The sequence below is a fragment of the Triticum urartu genome, chromosome 5A (assembly GCF_056163025.1).
Source record: "Triticum urartu cultivar PI428250 chromosome 5A, HENAU_Tu73, whole genome shotgun sequence".
Taxonomy (NCBI): Eukaryota; Viridiplantae; Streptophyta; class Magnoliopsida; order Poales; family Poaceae; genus Triticum; species Triticum urartu.
The window spans coordinates 19,219,757-19,239,691 of NC_141877.1; the positions used below are offsets into that span (position 1 = coordinate 19,219,757).

A 19,935-nucleotide genomic window follows, 5' to 3' on the forward strand; every position below is an offset into this window, starting at 1 on the left:
TGTTGTCGGCCCAGTCTTTCGGAGGTGCTCATATGGGTAGTGTGCGTGTATGTGTTCACTAGCAAACATGCCCGTGCGTTGCAACGGGTACACATTCACTAATTTGACAACATAGGAAGTACTAATATTATAAATAGATACAATATTACTAAAGCTTAATTTCTCACCTTAACTTGCATGCTATGGAGCCTACAATCTAAATTACTAATAGTTAATAGCAACAATATTAGTTACAAAGGCACACAGTGTTTTGTACACCGATTGATAGCTTATAGAATATGTATATTATGTGTTAATCCTCCTTGAAAATTAATTCCAAAATTCCACCGGTAATGTAGATTTTCTAACACCTAGTTTTTTTAACTGTTTTCTAGCATATAGTTGTACAAAATAAGAGTCAGTTTTATAATTAAAATTTCATTTAACGACATTTGTACCAAAATTTCTGTAGCTTGAAACCCCATCCAACTACTAAAATTTTAAATTGATGAAATCTGGGGCTCAGAATTATTTTAGGTGATCCCTTATTTATTTTTTGCCATTGTCAGTTTATTTTATTTTCTTAATCAGTATTTTTTTACATGATCTTCCTTGGTCATTGTAGAAAAATATGACTATGTTGGTGGCAAAAAGACAAAAAACATCTAAGTGCGTATTTTTTATGTAGAGTATACATGTTTTGAATGTTTGCACATAATTTTATTTTTGAAAAAAGAAAACATATTGAAAGGTTAGTTAATTTTCTCATCGAGAGCACGCACGTTTACAGTTTGCATGTTTGCGGCAATTTTGTCATGGGAAATCTTCTTGGAAAGCTCTATCAAATTGCATAATTAACTGTTATGTTGCATTAGGAGTTATCCTATGTGCATGCATGATATACTTATACATTAGAAAAAAAATCTTGTTATGTGACTTGAACACTGGTTAAAAGATGCACTTATATATGATGGGTGCTTGCATTGCATGATGCATATATAAAACGAATGAGAGTGTGTGTTTGCGTACAAATAATTCTTGTCTAAAGTGTAGGGAATGCCTAACCCCGCAAAAAAAGTAGGGAATACCTTGTTAATAGTATAATTTCTTTTGAATATACTGAGAGAGAAAAGGGAGCCATATACACTTGAATGTGCTTGCTTGCATGGACCTTGTAACATGGAGGAGGGCACTCGTATACACATCCGTCCATGGGCACCAGCATGTCCGGGTCTGCGTGCATGAATGTGACATTTAAACCGGTCCGCTCTCTTTCAGTTTTTTCGCTCTATAAATTCCTTTCCTTCTTAATGGCATAGCAAATTTCAATCCTTTTCTTTCCTGATTAATTACTTACCTTCTAAGGGCAAGGCGAGTTTTATTCCTTCCAGCCAATGATGAACGCATCTCCCTCTCTATCCTCCCACGTGCATGCATTTTTTTCTTTATTGGGTCTTTTTTTGTTGTTTTTTTGGGCTACTCATGGACGTATTTAAATCGGTGAGATTTGATCTAAAGCAGCCAGGTGGGATTAGCTGATATCATTAGATATATAGAAGCGACACGGGCTATTTAATTAGATAAAGAACCCATTATCTTCCACAACAATAATGTAGCTTAGTTAGTTTTGTCCCTTGAATGGTAGGTTGATGGTCTTGAGTTCGAAACAACACTAGCGTCACCTTATTTTGTTTTTCTGTGAGGCGCAACATTAGTATAACCAGTATAAAATGTATTCTTCCTTAACTTTTGACAACAATTGGTTTGTTGGGTCGGTTGGTTTGGGCATCTTGGCTAAAACCAAGTGGGCATAGTTCGAGCCCTCATGAAGCTATTTTTTTTATGTAAGACAAAACGGAACTTAAAACGCAAAAGCGACGGACGAAAAAAAAGATGACGTACAAAAAACGCCTGATTGACCAAAAAAGATGAAGAAACAATCCTTCTTTTAATATTAGGTAAAGATAAAGATAAAAATAAAGGTAGGGCTTAGTGTTTGCTCATGTATGTGAGGGACTTCGATTTTACTATGTTAAAAAAAGTGAACGTAACAAATGTGTATTCATAAAATAATTAAATCTGCTCCCCCGGTACAGTTCCACAGACCACAGCCATGTAAGAAGTTCCACTAAAAACAATTTAATTGAGTGTATTATCTAAAAAGTGAATTTTTTATGAACGGGTTTCAACTCTCTCAACTCTCTTTATACTTGGTACATTGACCATGAGCAGTGGCGAGTGCATATACTATTTCACAAAGTTCCTCTAAAAACAAACCTCACGATGTTTTTGACGTGGTCCAGTGATTTCTTAGCGGGAGATATTTGGTAATTAAAAAATTATCAGGCCTAAAACCCATTTAATAATATTTGTTGGATAAACCTCAAAGGCCGATTGTTATAGGTATATACGGCATTTTAAAGAACATTTTTTTCTTCTACTTCCAACATGTTTTACATCAATTACAAATTTACAATACACATTTGTACCACAACTGCAGTGAGCCAGAGAGCTAGTCAGCAAATTTCTACTCCCATATTAAGATGGAACGCACGCTTATGTGCTTGAACGTTGCAACAGACTTGGCAATACATTAATTAAAGGCTACCGTGGTTTCAGGGGTCAGTTATTCACTTCTTCCAAGTATAGAGCAACCGTAGTTATCTATTTGTAAACGTTACAAGTTTCTTCTTTTGCGGGAATTAATGCTTGGACATTACAAACTTATCTTCTTCCAAGTATAGAACAATGAATTAGTTAGTCCTTATCTACTTGTGAACGTTAATAGCAATTGATTAATTGGTGCCATATATTGGAGGGGTCATTCAAACTGCATGACGTTGCACATTTACATAGATACCTTCCAATTATCTATATTTAGCAATACAGGATCGAGCTACAATTAGCCTATAAATACCGTCAGATAGGCCTTCAGTCCACATCGGTCACTGCATACACACATCACCACCACCATCATCAATCACAACACCCAACCATGGCGTCTTCACTCTTCATCCTTGCCCTCCTCCTCACCGTCGCTGCAACCGACGCAGCCACCATCACGGTGGTGAACAAGTGCTCCTACACGGTGTGGCCAGCCGCCATCCCGGTGGGAGGCGGGACCAAGCTCGAACCAGGCCAGTTGTCCACAATCCACCCGCCCGCCGGCACAAATTCTGGTAGGATCTGGGCGCGTACGGGCTGCAAATTCGACGCCAGCGGCAAGGGGTCTTGTACCACGGGAGACTGCGGCGGCGTGCTGGCCTGCCGTGCCGGCGGGAAGCCACCCGCCTCGCTCGCCGAATACACTCTTGGGACAGGCAGCAATGCTGACTTCTACGACATCTCCCTCGTCGACGGATTCAACGTGCCGATGAGCTTCGGGCCCGTCGGCGGCAGCTGCCGCGCGGTTAGCTGCGCTGCGGACGTCAACGCAAAGTGCCCGTCGGAGCTGAAGGTGGACGGGGGCTGCATGAGTGCCTGCGGCAAGTTCGGCACCCCACAGTACTGCTGCCCGGCGCCAAGTACGCCGGCGACCTGCGGGCCGACCAGCTACTCGCGTTTCTTCAAGGGGCTCTGCCCAGACGCCTACAGCTACGCCTACGACGACAAGAGCAGCACATTCACCTGCGCCGCCGGAACAAACTACAAAGTCACCTTCTGCCCGTAGATCCGTCATCGTCATGCATATTCATGCATGCTAGGAACTGAATTTGGTTTGATGAATAAATATGTACTGAAACTAGAATTAGAATGAATGAATGAGGTAGTTTCCCAAAAAAATGTTGTCAAATAATTTATAAAACTGAAGCAAATTTCTTCAACTTTTTTCTATGGATAAACCGAATATTACGTGATACAGTTCCACCTAACGAATATTAATAAGAAAACCAATTGATGGCAATCACTTGCCCCCATTCTGATCACAAATATGAGGTACTACATGTGTTCTGGATTTGTATCGTCTTGTGACTTGTCAGCGTAAGTTTGTTTGATGAGCTTATAATTTGAATCGATGGATCGATGAGCTTGCTTTTCCAGATTTACTAGTAATTTGTTCTTCATTCTACGATTTGTGATGTTTACCGATAAAGGCTTTCAACCCGCTTTATATATATAAACCAACAACCACACCTTACAACCAACAGGACAATAAGAAACAGAAAATACAATCGATACGGATACAAAGCACACTATGGAACAGCTAACGAACTCCGAAGAACCCAAAAGGACTTCGGAGCCCACGACGGTTACAGATCATGACATGGACACACCCGCGACAAGGGAGCTAATCGTCGCCAGAGGAGAGCCATGCTTCGTCGCCTCCCAGGGCCACCTCGTTCACCATCCGAATCTGCCGCCGAAGAGGGCACCCCGCCCTCTCGTCCTGGATCGAAGGACGTCGACCCATCAGCAGGCAAAGCAGCTCACCCCTGAGCACGGTTGGACCGGAGAACCAGTTGCCGAGGAGACAACGACCGCCCTAGCGACCTCACCTCTAAAAGAAACCCATACATCGCCACCGTCCCCGGCCAAGACCCAGAAGCCCACCGCAGCTGTCGAGCATGAACCCTACTGAAGAAGTTGACCAACATAACGCCAAATCCCAGCCCGTTGATCACATAAGACAGCGCCTTCAAGAAGTACATGGCGCTGACGCACCATCGCCGCCCCAATCCAGAGATTGACGCACCATCATCAATCCATGATTTGTGATGTTTTAATCTGTTATGTTGCATGTGTTGCGCCTGAGATGCAGTTGTACAACAGTGATAATTTGGTTCCATTGAGATTGATGATGCCGATGTTGTCACCCCCAAAAGTGGCAAGGCGCGGAAGAGTTGAGATGTGGAAGCATTATGTAAAAAGGCTCATCATGTGTTTTTCCTTGTTGGCTGGCAGCTGTAGAAGCAATGGAGGATCATAAATCATGTTTTCTGTTGTTTTGATTGCACCAAGACACAACAGCCATGGATGGGATGGGTGTATCCATTTTACTTTTTTATAATGCTGTAGCTAGCGTTGGGTTTGGATGCTTGCTTGTATACTGAGAGCGAATTTTGTTTTGGTTTGGATACTTTTGTATACTCAGAATTTTACCTTTCGGAATCCTCTGTAGTACCTTGTCTGTGAGAAAGAAAGAAGTTTGGCTTTGTGAGAAAGAAAGAAGTTTGGCTTTGAGAAATCCTTGTTGGTATATGCTTGTTCCAACAGAGCCTTTTGACTACGATTGAATGAATCAGTTTAATGAGTTCCAAGCTGTCGTGTTTCTGAATCAACATGCATATAGTTAGTGTGTGCTTGTATGCGGCATTGGAATCAGTCAGTTCTAAGCAAATGTAATCCAAGTTTGGATCTATAGGTCCGTTTGGATCTAAAATGATTTACGCCGACATATTCATTGGATTGACCATGATTAGAAAATATAGTTACTTATATAATTCTAGTGCGCAATGCATCAATTTGATTGGAAGTGAATACAAGCTATAGCACCTTTTCTTCTTTGTTAGAATTTGAAGACAGATGAAATGACAAGGCAATATCAGGAGGGGTCAAAAAGAAGACATGCGAGTGGCATGAGAATGTTTGTTTGAATCCTCGGAAATGAACTACATATAGGCCTTCTTTGGTTCATAGGGTAGGAAAATCGTAGGAATAGGAAAGTCATAGGAAATGAGATGACATGTATCTCAAATCCTATGAGTAAGATTAGGGAATGAGATGCCCTTTGATTCACATCATAGGATTTTTTTTCCATTGAGTCTAGGCTAATGTTTATTTTCCTATAAAATGTGAAGGATAGGAAGAATTCCTTGATAGGAATAGGATTTCATCCTACAAACCAAAGGGCTTTAAATAAATTTTTTCTATAGAAATCATATCCTATGAAATTCCTACAAGATTCCTCTAAACCAAAGGAGGCCATGTAATTTTAGGTCTCCTTTGGTTCATAGGGTAGGAAAATCATAGGAATAGGAAAGTCATAGGAAATGAGATGACATGCATCTTAAATCCCGTGAGTAGGAATAGGAAAGGAGATGTCTTTTGATTCACATCATAGGTTTTTTTTCATTGAGTCTAGGTTAATATTTATTTTCCTATAAAATGTGGAAGATTGGAAGAATTCCTCCATATGAATAGGATTCTATTCATACAAACCAAAGGGCACTAAAGAAATTTTTTCTATAGAAATCATATCCTATGAAATTCCTACAAAATTCCTCCAAACCAAAGGAGACCTAACCAGAGTCCAAGTTCATCCCTCTATGATATGTAGACATAATGAGTAACTGGTTTCATTTGATAATACTCTGGTCCCGATCCATCCACTAGTAGTATTACATGTAACGAAGCGTCTATGATTGATTAATGTTGTGGTTGTGGCCATGGGGATGTAAGTACATAATAAATAATGTTGATCAATCAACATGGAGGAGGCAACGAACATGCGCAGCCACTTAATTGTGTTTCCTGTAAATGAGATTAATGCGAACTTAGGGGGTGCTCGTCAGCCACTAAGAGCATCTCCAGCCGCGCCCCCAGAAAAGTCTTCCTAGGCGTTTTTTTTCGCACCGGCACTGAAAAATCGGCCCAGTCACGTCCCCAGGAGCCCGATTTTCGCCGACCTGGCCGAATTTAGCGCCGGCGGACCCAGGCCGAACCCAACGCGCTGGAGGGGAGGGCTCGGGGGCGCCGGGGCGAGCGATTTTGGCGCGAAAGAGCCGCGGGCCCGCCGCATCAGCAACACCGCGCGTCATCTTCCGCGAACGCCTCGGTTTCCCGCGGGGAATCAATGCACTACTAGGAAACTGCTTATACATAGAATTTTAGCAGTAGCGCCTGTTTGGGCACACACGCTACTGGTATTTATCAGTAGCGCCGGCCAGAACGGGCGCTACTGCTAGTGAGTAGTAGCAGCGCTGGTTGGCGCGGGCCGCGCTGCTGTTTAGCGGGCCGCCGGGGCCAAAGGGCAGGCCACTTAGCTGTAGCGTGTGTTTTGCGCCAGCGCTACAGCTAGTGGGCTTAGCAGTAGCGCTGGCCCATTGCCCACGCTGTTGTTAAGCCCACTCCCTCTTCCCCCGCGCGCCCCCGACCCGGCCTGCCTCATCTCTCACTAAAGCTCACTCACACTCTCCACACTCCACCCTCTCAATCCCCCGCACGCCGCCGTCGACCCGCACGCTGCCATCCCCCGGGCCGGCCCTCCTCCCTGCTGCTTCGGCCGCCCTCACCCGCGCCGGCCGCCCTCCCCTGCGTCGGCCTACTCCCCCGCCGGCCACCCCGCCCCCCGCGCCGGCTCTCCTCCCGCGCCGGCCCTCCTCCACCATACCGAGAGGTACTCCTCCCTCTCCTTCCTCCTCCTCCCTCCCCCCTAGCTAGTTATTAGAGTAGTTATTTTGAATCCTATGTAGTTGAAATAATGTAGGTTATTAAAATAATTAGGTATGAACCCTAGTTAATTCGTATGAACCCTAGGTTTTTAAATTTAGCTAGGTTTTAAAGTTAGGACAGAAATTTAGCTAGGTTTTTAATTAGGTGTAGTTAATAGAATTTAGGTGTTTTAGTTGTTTTAGGTGTAGTTAACAGAATTTTAGGTGTTTTAGTTGTTTTAGGTGTAGTTAACAGAATTGTAGGTATTTTTTAGTTAAAGCAATTGTTGTTATTTTTTTAGTTAAAGCAATTTTTCCTGTTATATGCAAATTTGCAGTGGACATGTCATATTTGGAACATGTCATATTTTTCCGAGTGGCCTATCTTTTGCCAGAAATGTCGATTCGTTTACGTTCTGGCAAATTTCAGGCGCTCGATACGTCCTATTTTTAGCAAAGGTCATGCCAAATTTTGCTAAGTGTTTATTAATTTTGTTTTCATAATTAAGCATTTAGTTCTCGACGTCGACGATGCCTATCCCGCATCCTCGTCGTCGACTCGGTGGAGGACTCCTGGTTGAGCCGAGGGGCCATGTCCGGGACTGGGCTCCGCCGGGCTGATACTGGGTTGGGCTACCTTTTGGTGAGCGCAGCTTAGTGAGGAGCCAGCCCGTCGTCGACCCGGAGCTTCTTTGGTGGCAGTCACGTGGGCCTGCATCGGTGGAGAGGCTTGAGTCCCCCGCGCAGGTGGTACAGCACCGTGTCACGGAGGAGAACGCGCACGTCCATCGCTACTTGGTTGCGTTGGCGAACGGCCGGTTCTCGAACACCTGGCAGATTATTTGGGGATCTCACCGGAGCTATGATCCGGTGATGGTTCCTTCTCTTTGGGTGTACACCGCAGCCCACTGAACCTAGAGGAGCTATTATTCGAGATGTATTAGTGATATTATATGATGATCTTTGCTACAAACTACTATATATGTATTCGATGATGGATTATTAATTACCTATTAGTTATTTGCTTATTGAATGCAAAAGATGAGCGCCGTTTGTGCTACAAACTACTATATATGTATTCATGATGGATTATATGATGATCTTTGCTACAAACTACTACAAACTACAAATTTTAGGTGTTTTAGTTGTTATATGATGATCTTTGCTACAAACTACTATATATGTATTCGATGATGGATTATCAATTACCTATTAGTTATTTTCTTATTGAATGCAAAAGATGAGCGCCGTTTGTGCTACAAACTACTATATATGTATTCATGATGGATTATATGATGATCTTTGCTATAAACTACTACAAACTACAAATTTTAGGTGTTTTAGTTGTTATATGATGATCTTTGCTACAAACTACTATATATGTATTCGATGATGGATTATTAATTACCTATTAGGAAATGTCTGACGACGAAAGGGAATTCGCTATGTGCGAGTACTGTGAAGATAAGTGTGGTCTGTGCGACAGGCCTCACTTGGTAGAAGGTCGGCGCTTCAGCATCAAGCTCCAAGAGACCTTCGATGTTGAAACGGTACGCAACGACGACAAGTGTTTTTTGTTATTTTTTGCACGACTTCTCTGCTTCTTCAACGTGTAATTTTCGTCTTTTATAATTCGACTAGCTTATCCCATGCCATGCAAGACGCTATGTCTTGGAGAAGACGAGTTTTGAAGATCATGAAAGAATGGAGACAAAGATAATTCAACTAAGGAACCATCATGGTTATGATTTTGCTGTAAATCTATACAATTCTGTGAACTCATCCAATTTTGGTTGCTTGAATTGGGAAGCCCTTTGCAAGGCATATGATTTTCATGAGGGTATGCTTCTCACCTTCGATCTTGGTGATCTTGACATCAACGAAAATGATATGACCATTTGGGTCCTTGCTGACACGCTTCCAGTTCTACCGCTGTGTGAGTTTCTTAAACATATTTACTAAGTAATTTATATTGTTTATTTCAAAATATTTGACAGTTTATTTCCATTGACAGCTTATTTTCATTCTTCAAAAATTTTACGAAAAATGCTGGACAGAACCTACTACTACAATGATGAAGCACAATTAACTTATAACGAGCAAGATGGTCTTATCGCATTTTTTACTGATATTGAGAATTACAATAGCTATTACCAAACTCCTTCACATTATGGTCAATACGTGCCACTAGTGCACGTGTTGAACTACAGTAACATCAATGGAGATATCATGGTAAGATTTTCTAGTATTACGACATCCGTGCATCTTTTGCATAAATTCTTCTAAAACTAAACTATATTGCTAAATACAAAGTTATTACTATGTTTTTGAACAGAAAATCCTGATGGATTGTGTGCCTCATCTGATATTGACGAGTGGTCGTGTTAATGTTATGAGCTTACGGCCACCACAGCCAGGTCAGCCGCAGTATCCACATCACTCCTGTCCATACCGGATTTCTAAAAGCGAGGAAGCCATGATAATTGATGATTTGAAAAAAAATGTTTGAACCATCATAGAGAGCTACTTGGAAGCAAAATTGTGCGTAGGCCAAGACTTGGAGACAAGATGATCTCCGTTCTTTATTATGGAGAGTCAATTTTCCTTAATGCAGCGTCAATGCCTATCTTGTTTTATGATATTTTACCTAAGAGAGGGTAGAGTAGGTCCATTGAGAGGAGTAGGTCGTATCTAGAATGTGTTATTATATGCTACAATTTGTTAGAGTTGATGATGATGAGGAGGAGTTGTGATTATGACTAGTGACCAACTTGTTATATGATGTCTTATTGACGAACATTGTTTGATGGTGATGACAAGTGGTAATGAATATGCTATTTAAATATACTAATTCATGATGAGTTGTTATTGTATAAAAGATATACCTGTTTAAACATGTACAACGCCAAAATGCTAAAAAAACCATAAAAGTTAGCAGTAGAGCTGGCCTAAAAACGCGCTAGTAGTAGTTGAACTTACCGGTAGCGCTGGCCTAAAAACGCGCTACAAGTAGTTGAACTTACCAGTAGCGCTGGCCTAGAAACACGCTACTGCTACAAAATAGCTATAGCGTCATAGCAGTAGCGCTGGTGCCAGCGCTACTGGTAGCACAAAACCGGCGCTACTGGTAAGCATTTTCCTAGTAGTGATGGCAAGGCTGCCGCCGGTCAGCCTTACCAGTGATTCCTCACGGGCGGCGTGTTCACGGGGCGGCGCGCCGACGCCTCCCCTCCCTCGCACGCGTACACACGGGGCGGCACCGCTATATAAGCCGGTGGCCTCCCTCGCCCCTGGCTACACCAGCCACACCCGCCCTAGCCCGCCCTCTACCTCTCCCGAGCGCCGCCGCCGAGCCCTGCCTCTCCCGAGCGCCGTCGCCGAGCCCTCCCTCTCCCTCCCTCTCCCAATGGCCGAGCGGTTCCCCGGCGATGAGGCCGCGGCCAACGGCTTCGGCCGCCGATTGCTCCGTGAACAGGAGTCTTGGCTCATGTTCCAGGCGAACATCCTGGCGCCGCCGGACATGCGCGCCGGGCCGACGGGCTGGAAACTCAGCAACGGGGGAGTGCCCATTCCCCCGTTGCCCAACGCCATGGCCAAACCCGGGTACTTCACCGAGGAGGTCGACGTCGTGCACGCCTCCCTCACCGCCGCCCAACTCTCCCTCCCCCAGTACGCCGCCGACAACCATGCGGCTTGGGCGGCGTACTTCGAGCGCCGTCAGCAGCAGCGGCTGGCATCCACCGACGGCGCGGCAGTCATCGGCGGCATGAAGAACAGCGATGGGCGCCGCCTGTGGCGGGAGTCCCCGGCCGCACACTTGAGGTCGTGCTGATGCACCTCGAGGACGGCAAGCAACCCGCAGTTGGCGTACACCCTGGCGAGGGCGGCCGCCATGGCCACGGCTCACCGCCGACGCGACGGGCAATGGTTGCCCAGGAGGTTCGGCGCCTCCTCTTCTTCCTTCTCATCACGCTCTTCTTCGCACTCTTCCGGCTCTCCGGCGTTGCTCGGCATCAAGGCCGAGCCCGCGGCGGAGACGCCGCTCGGACGGCGCAATCGCAGCGCCGGCATCGTCATCAACGAGGGCGGCCGGCGCGCCTCCTCGTCAGCTCCTCCTCCGCGCTTCGTCAAGCCCAAGACGGAGCCGGGGCTCACGTCGGTGAAGACGGAGCCGGGCCTCCTCCCCGCAGTGAAGACGGAGCACGGTGGCGACATTGAGCTCAACGACGACGCGGCCCTGGAATGGGCGCGCGCGGACTCCCTGAAGATGGCGAGGGAGCGCCAGTGCGCCGCCCTGCAGCGCTTCGCGCAGCACCGCCGGGGCCGCGACGAAGGAGGCGTCATCGTCATCGAGGACAGCGACGACGACGACGCGCCGCCGCCACCAGCCCACGTTGGCGACGCCGGTCAGGGGCCCACCAGGGACGGCCGCGTCAAGGAGGAGAAGCCCGACGATGGCGGCGACGATGGCGGCGACGACGGCGACTACTCGGCATTCAGCCAGTTTCTTTTTTAGATTAGTTATCTATTTTGCTATGTAATGAAAATCCGCGAACATGTCTAATATATGCCCAAGTTTGCCGAAATTTAGTCGTGTTTAGCCGAACTTCGCCAAACTTTGCCGAAATTTGCTAACTTTTTTTTAATCGCGCCTGGGGCCGGCAGCTGGGGACCAACTCGCCCCCAAGCCCATTTTTTGCGCCGGCTCACCCCCAGACGGCGATTTTAGACGCCCCCTGGGGGGCCAACGGCTGGAGATGCTCTAAGGGGTGGTACATCCCTTCACTCTGCCCATGGATCATCTAGCTAGCAGCAGCCCTCCTTGTTCTCTTCATCACTAGATCGGCAACGCGCCTTGGCGCGACGGTGCCGGTCCTAACCTTTTGTCAAGCAGGTAATGCTAAATCAGTAAGAAGCACGCCCTGAAGTATGTAATCAATGCACGGTTCAACACCAAAAGCAATGCAAATCTTTAACCTCGTGAATTTTCCAATCAAAGTACATATCATAGAGTACAATTGAGGCACATCAAGCTCGCACAAAGGAATAGGCCAAGTAATGTTTAATAGATCAGGCTTGAGTAGCACATACGCAGCAAGACAATACAAATATTGAAAGCGAAGCATTTATACAGGAGGCTAGTGACAATCAGATAGCAGTCCTTCGCCAAGGACGGTTGAAATTCCTCGTCGCTCAAAGAAAAGGTCGCTCAAAGAAAAGTTGAGTAGCATTGGCCTGAAAGTGAAGAAAAAAAACATATTCCTCGAGAAGATATCTCAACATTTTTACAACAATAGACATCTACAGTGACCAAGGAACTATCAAGAAGGCAAGATTAGTAAACTAAAATCAAGCAACATATTCCTGGAAACGTTTAGCACGATTAGTAAACTGACATTCTGTAGACCAAGGAAACATACATGTCTTTCCAACCTAATTTAAAGGAGAATTTCTTTAAATCTTTGACCAACTTGTAGTTATTGTCACTCTTCCATCCACACCTTATAAAAATGAACAGAGGAGTAAAATAACAAAACACGGTGCTTTAGTTAATGCAACAAAATATGAACCCTAACAAACATGAAGGCATAGGATGATGGTTAAGAAAGTCAATAGCAAATAAGTAGTGAGAAAGTAGGTCACCCCACTTAATCTACCTTCTGCAATATACAATACGATCAACACTTCTTTGTTTCATGTAAAGACCAGTACCAACTCTGGGTGTTAGTGAAACAGTTAATGGAAAGACCAATGTTGGGGTTTGTAATGTTTCAAATAGATACTCTACATAGTAGGTGACAGATGCAAATCCAAAACTTTGTCACGAGACACTCTTGATTGTTGATCGGATGTTTTCCCTTTATTAGTACATTGTACAATTTTTTGGCTAGTGAGAATAGGCAACCAATACTAACCCTGTCATACAACAGTTTAGGTCCACAATGTTGTTAAAATCAATTCCATAGATCCATCAAAATAAAATGTTGTTCACAAACCATTCTCTTATGGAAGACCAAATTTTAGCAATACCAAAATGATCCACGGTGCTACTGGTTTTACTAACGTGACAAAACAAAATCCACACTCTAAAAATGAATTACTAAACACCTGATTAGGCAGTGGACACATTTTCTATGGCTTAGGCAGACCAAATTAAGGAGAACTGAGAACATCTTTGTTAACGTCACAGAGTGTACAATGTACAATGTTCTCAATTCTACTGACTATGAAACATATGTTCTCTACGGTCTTAGAAAATTATAAAAATTATCTTATCAATGACTGCATTAAGAAAGAGAACAAAGAAATCCTAGCAAAATAGCGGATGGGAGCACATTTTAGTATCCACATGAATGAGGTACACATGATGCCGTTCCTTGTACCACCTAACTATCATTTTAACTACAAGCTTTGGATCTTCAGTTGGATAAATCACAAGGCTTTGGTTTCAGTTAGATTTAAAAACTTTGGGCCTTCAGACAACAAATGTACCAGCAATCAAATGTACCTTCTGCTGACCTGGGCGTCAAGGTTGGGGGTGACGGTGACCTCGCCGTCGGGGTTGACGCTGCCAGCAACCTTGGGGTCGGGGTAGGGGCTCGCGACGATCTGGCCATCACGTCATAGTGTAGTAAAGAGTAACATGGTTTCAATATTATAACAAGCACCAACTAAAGAAGTGCACCTATATGTAGAACAAGCACATTTGTTGCTAGCTTTTGTCTCACATCACATCTTAATCCATTCATGTACAAAGACTAACAATCAATCATGGCAAGAATCTGAACCCTTTGGCTAACAAGTTGAACAAAATAGAGAAATAATGGATGGAGGAGAAGAGGACATTGGAGGGGAGTTCATACCTGTAGAGGCGGATCTCAGGTTGGCGTGGGTGGCACGAATCGGACCGGCGAGCTGCGTGCTGCTCTGGGGCTGCGCATGATCCGGCGAGCCGCGTGGGCTCAGGGGCGGCCGGAAGAGCAGTGTGCCGCCGGTGCTGCCATAGTCGTGAGACATACACACGGATACGCCAAATGGTATTTCCCTGACGAAGCAGGGACACAAGATTGAACTCCATCTGTAGAAATAGGAATCATCAAATATTAGATATCCTCCGGAGAAAAGATTAGAAGATAGAATACTCATCAGAAACAAGAGATAAATAATGCAGAATGGGAAACCCAAGGTGTTACATGGAATAACCTTTTTTCAGAAATAATTCAACTCTATCGTGAAGCAAGCTATGAACAAAACAAGACCAGACCGTTCATAGTATATACAGTTATTGAAGAGCAAGTAGTATATAAAATTTAGAGCTAAGTATCATTAAGGGCTCCTTTAACACAAGCAGAGATAGCATGATCATAATATACATATAAACACGCTGGCAGTAGGAAGCCTCGTTATCCATGCACCCCAGAAGAAGGACATCATCCACACAGATAGGCGTCGTTATAGATGACACGAGCAAAAGGACAACTATTACTAACTATTCTTAGGGTTTAATACAAAGCAAATCCACCTAAAAAGAGTACTATCATGGATCTAACATTGTATCAAGAAAAGAAAATGAGAGACATGTAGTAACTGGACACTGAAGGCATATCATCTCCTACGATACTATGGTAAAACTACAACTAAGCTTAAAGTTATACTTTTTTCATAGAATAAGAACTGTAGCCAGATACATGACCCCAAATGATGCACCCTTCTTCTCGCATGCGGCTGGGCGACAACTACATAATTTGTTGCCTTGCACTGAAACTACAAATAGTAACCTATTCAGGAACTAAAATAAATGAATTCCTTACCTACTGCATTTTGTGAACCAAAATAAGTGGGACCATATCTAGAGTATCATTTTGGCAGAATCATTTACCTATGCATGACTACATCATCTTTATGTGGGCCTTGCTACAACATGCGGTGATTGTTCTGCACATAAAAAAAATTATCAGAAAAAGATTATTTCTTTCTCCATAAAATTTGTCTAAATAAAGTACACAAAATATAAGCACATTGATATACTTGGGTTGTCCTACAAATTTAACTAAGCAAAGCAATGAGTGTAGGAAGCTAAATTGCAATCTACACCATACTAATACACAACTGAACAGTACTAGAACCAAAAGATCAGTAATATATATGTGGATACAAACAATATATAGAAATGCAGTGAAGCCATACTACTATGCAAAACAGTACTGGAACTAAAAGATCAATAATATATGATAATGTTCCTTGGTTATTGCTAAGAAAAACTTCTCGAGTATGCATGACTCTTGAGATTGGACATAAATTAAGAGTGTTTCTATGACCACTATCGAGACATCCATGTTTTGTTTTTGAACTCAGAGGATGCAAGGAAGTGAGATTAATTCTATCCAAGACGAACATGCACTCATGTTCCAGTCTATTAGTATAATTGTCCATCGGAAGTGTTAGCTGCAACAAACAAAAAGCCTGATTAGTAGATTCACCGTAACAATTGTATGTTTGTTCACCTGGAATAATGCATCATGCAACAATTTGTAGGAAGTGAAGTATCCAAATTACTATGAATGATGTCAGGTTTGTTTATTCTCGACAACTTCGAAGCCCTGAGTTACCTAATCAAATCAAAGTGTATAAAATAGATAAAGTAGAATGCTCATTGCCTACCAGCTGCTGCAGCAAAATAATTTCTGAAGGTTTCCTGTTTTGCCATCTTCAGGCATTGGCCAAAGTGTGCAGTGCAGAGGATCTTTTGGTTCTTCCGAGATCTGAAACAAATTTTTCACAGAGAAGTGTAAGCATCAATTGTTTTGCTAAAGACGGTTCTCATGCTAACAATGTAACAAGGAAATTCCTTGGCCCTCTCAAAATCAAGGGCCAGTAAGATGGTGTCAACTTGTAAGATCAAAAACAAAAAAAAATATTGAAATTGAAATAGCCAGTGGAAGGCGCAATGGGGCTACGGACGTACCTAAGAATCAGAGGCACACACACAAAGAACGGCGCTGGACAAGAGAGTGGTATGCCTAGCCTGCAGTTCATTCAGATCCTGAGGCACATTCAACACCGTGGACACATCCGACATCTCCAGCTCATCTGCGCAACCAAAATCCTGTCATCAGTCAATCCGGTGCTCCGAGTCTCCTAAACCGAACCATGAGTAAACAGTACCTTGCAAGGTATACATTTACACAAGTCTTCCACATAGGGCATGCACCATAAAAGGAATAGGTGATATTAAGCTACTAAAGCCATAGACAACAGCAAAGGACCGATCTGGTCCTAGGCACAAGAACCAACAATCAACTAAATCATACCGAGTCTACAAGCAGCCCTATGCAGCAAGAAAAGCTTAACAGATTAATACATGTTATCCATGGTAATGTAATATGGCAGAATTGCTCTCTGAACTACAACCCAAGCATGTCAGAGCAGCACCCAGCACTCATGATGACATGGAAGCGCTCTCTGAACTACAACCCAGAATAAACACATGCAAAGTTTTCTCTAAATGTTAATATATGCATACTTTGACAATTTTCTAACCCAAACAAATAACTCAAAACCAACCCATGTGGATCTGGAACAACACATTTAAATCCTTATTAATAAGGGCAATCATTCTTAACAGTAATCCACAACTAAAAAACCAAGAAAAACCTTAGTGGATCTAGCAGGCATGAGTGATTACTGATTAGCAAAAAGGGGAACGGGACCAACAGAGATAAACACATAAGGGTGAGAGAGACATGAGATCCTCACAATAGCACCACCATGTTCAGCGAGATAAGAACAACATGTAAAGGAAGTTACAAACATATATACATAAGAGCAGTTTAGTCAATCCTAATTAGGTCTCTGTGAATGTTTACTCTCGATTAAAATTTCAAACAAGGTCACATTAATTCGGTTAATTTTGAATAATTAGAGAAACCACATAACCAATCAGATCTACGTATATGCACCAAAAAGGCCTGATTACCTATACTACAATCAAAAGTATCATATACTGTTAGATCTGCATACACATCACTGTTTTATCACACTATTATACATAAAATAAACCAATGGAATGCTGCTGGTACCTAGCGGCTGGAGCAAGGGATTCAATCGGACGGACGATCGAATGGGATGCTGCGGAGGTAGCCGTTAGAAGCATTGCAGAATCGGAGGTGGCACGCCTTGGCTCGTGCTCCTCCTGCTAGAGGAGAAGGGGCAGGGAGACGCGGACAGGAGGGCGAGTCGCGGCGATGGAGATGGCGTGCTCCGCCTGGATTTCCCCCTCTGCCGCGGCTTGAGACACGAAGCGGCCAGCAAAGCTGTCAGGTTAAGTAGGTCGGCCCTGGCTTGGCGGTTGTGCTGGGCTGCTATAGTAGCTTTGCTGATTCGCTCCTGCAAAACCAACAAGGTGCTGACTTTTTAGGAATGAATAAGGCAGCTGTTTGGTTCACTCACAGTATGCAACATCCATGGATGGATGAATTAACTTGCAGTTCCAGAACAAAGCAAATAATTTTATGAATCGGCATAACAACGAATTTTATGATGCAAGAGCTTGACACCAATAGTAGGCAAGAATTTTTTATCTCGAGCAAAACTGGTCAACAAAGACACATTTTTTCTGTAAAATATAACCATTTCCTATAAACACTACCAACCCTGAGTATTGGACCCAATCAAGAACATGATCCTCTCTCCCTCTCTTTCTTTCATAATGAATTGACAGGAGGGAATGACATATGCACTAAGCACCACATAGTTGTGTAAAAAAAAGAGAAACACTGAAGAAGAGTCCAAGAAGGTCTTCGGGTACCTTTGCAGGAGGGAGGTAGTGATGCCTTGCTGGGAGAGGAGCGGGATAGAAGTCATCACTCTCGCCGTCGGAAGGTATGTCCAGCGAGAAAAGATATGGTAGCAGGCCTATATCTGAGGCAAATATATATAAAAAATAAGTCAAACCATATATTATCCGAGAAAGACTGATCAATCTCTCTATCATCCTAACATTTATTGAGAGGCCACAACGGTTGTATAATGATCAGCCGCCAGACACCATGAACAATACAAGTGATACACTCATGTAAGTAGGAATGGAAGGACATAATAAATGCAGGCTGATGCAACTAACTGAGAATAAAGGAGCCACAGCTAAAATACATGCAGGTTGATGCAACTAACAGAGAATAAAGGTTAGTATAAGTTTCCTAAACAAATTTAGGTTAAAAGGTAAATCAACAAAAGTTTTTTTGCCTGCTATACACTGGTATATAGGATCGGTAACCTACGCACTCTACTCCAACCCAACAAAAATAGAGAAAATAGAGCAGGTAACATGTATACTACAATACAAGTACCTCTACGGGTTCAGGTAAAGTAACCAGTTGCTTTTCATTATTTATTATTTCACAAATGCATTGTTCATAAGCTATTCAGAAATACATGTTTCAGCAAGCAGCAACCCTGCAAGAATCTAAAATCTTTCACTGGATAAATAATACTTCCTCCGATCCAAAATAAGTGTCGTAGTTTTAGTTCGAATTTGCACTAAAATCCTGACACTCATTTTGAATTGGAGGGAGTATTGTTTTATCTACTACAGGTTTCAGCTATTCCAGCCTAAAATTGTAGCAACAACAGGTTTACTTTCAAAAGTGAACGGAAACATAGATCTTGGCATGCATAGTAGTGTTAACATCAAGTTAGTAGTTTCACCTGCAACTGCACATGTCGCTTATCATAGAAGTTTTTGTAGGCAAAAAAAATAGTATACTTGGTAAACAACTGTGACCAACAGCCAATTTTCTTTCTAAGCCAATAAGATCAATTACATGGCAGATTCCTATTGATGATTCAACTCCTTCTTTTCCCCTTCTGAGTAGATCTGCTTGCATGTATTTCTATATTAAAATAAAAGTGGAGTGATTAGTTATCGATTGTTAACTAATGTATCACATAAAGATCACTATGTATTAGCTAAATCTTATATTAAATTCAACTAAGATGAACAGAAAAAAAATCTTAACATATCTCAAGTCGATTTGTAACCTCATAAGCCAAGCATCAGCATGAAAATAACAGGACGAACAAAATGTTTTATATCTCAGACAGAGGTCACATACCAGGAAGCATTGGTACAACCAAACACTGATTTGCAGTTTGACGGGTGGATGAAATTTCTGCAAATTGGCTCTTTCAGACCACAGGTTCCTGACAAAGTGACAATGCATCTGAAAATCAATTGAAAGCAAGCGAGAGTTACTTGAAAAACAAGCATGCTCTCGTCTTCATCATGTAGAAGGAATGCCAAGCTACAGTAGCAGGTAACATGGGTCACACACTCATTCCTCACAATAGAGAATTAGCTCATATATAGAAGCAAAAAATGTAATCCCTCATAGCAATAAAAGGATGGCTGAGATCCAAAACATCTACAATTATGATCAGTGGTCATTGTTTCCGCCCACATAACCACCCAAACCGAAGCATTCGAGGTCAGATCTCAACATCTACAAAGCAGTAAAGAGACCAGGATTAACCGCCCATGTGGATGACAACACTTAATGCCAGGTATGTGCAGTTTTGATTCTTAAAT

The 19,935-nt window shown here is 43.0% G+C and overlaps 1 pseudogene; it reads left to right on the forward strand.

The window, feature by feature from the left end:
• The first annotated feature begins 2,902 nt into the window (after nucleotides 1-2,902).
• Nucleotides 2,903-3,811, forward strand: LOC125555457 (protein P21 pseudogene; annotated as a pseudogene).
• Nucleotides 3,812-19,935: the final 16,124 nt, after the last annotated feature.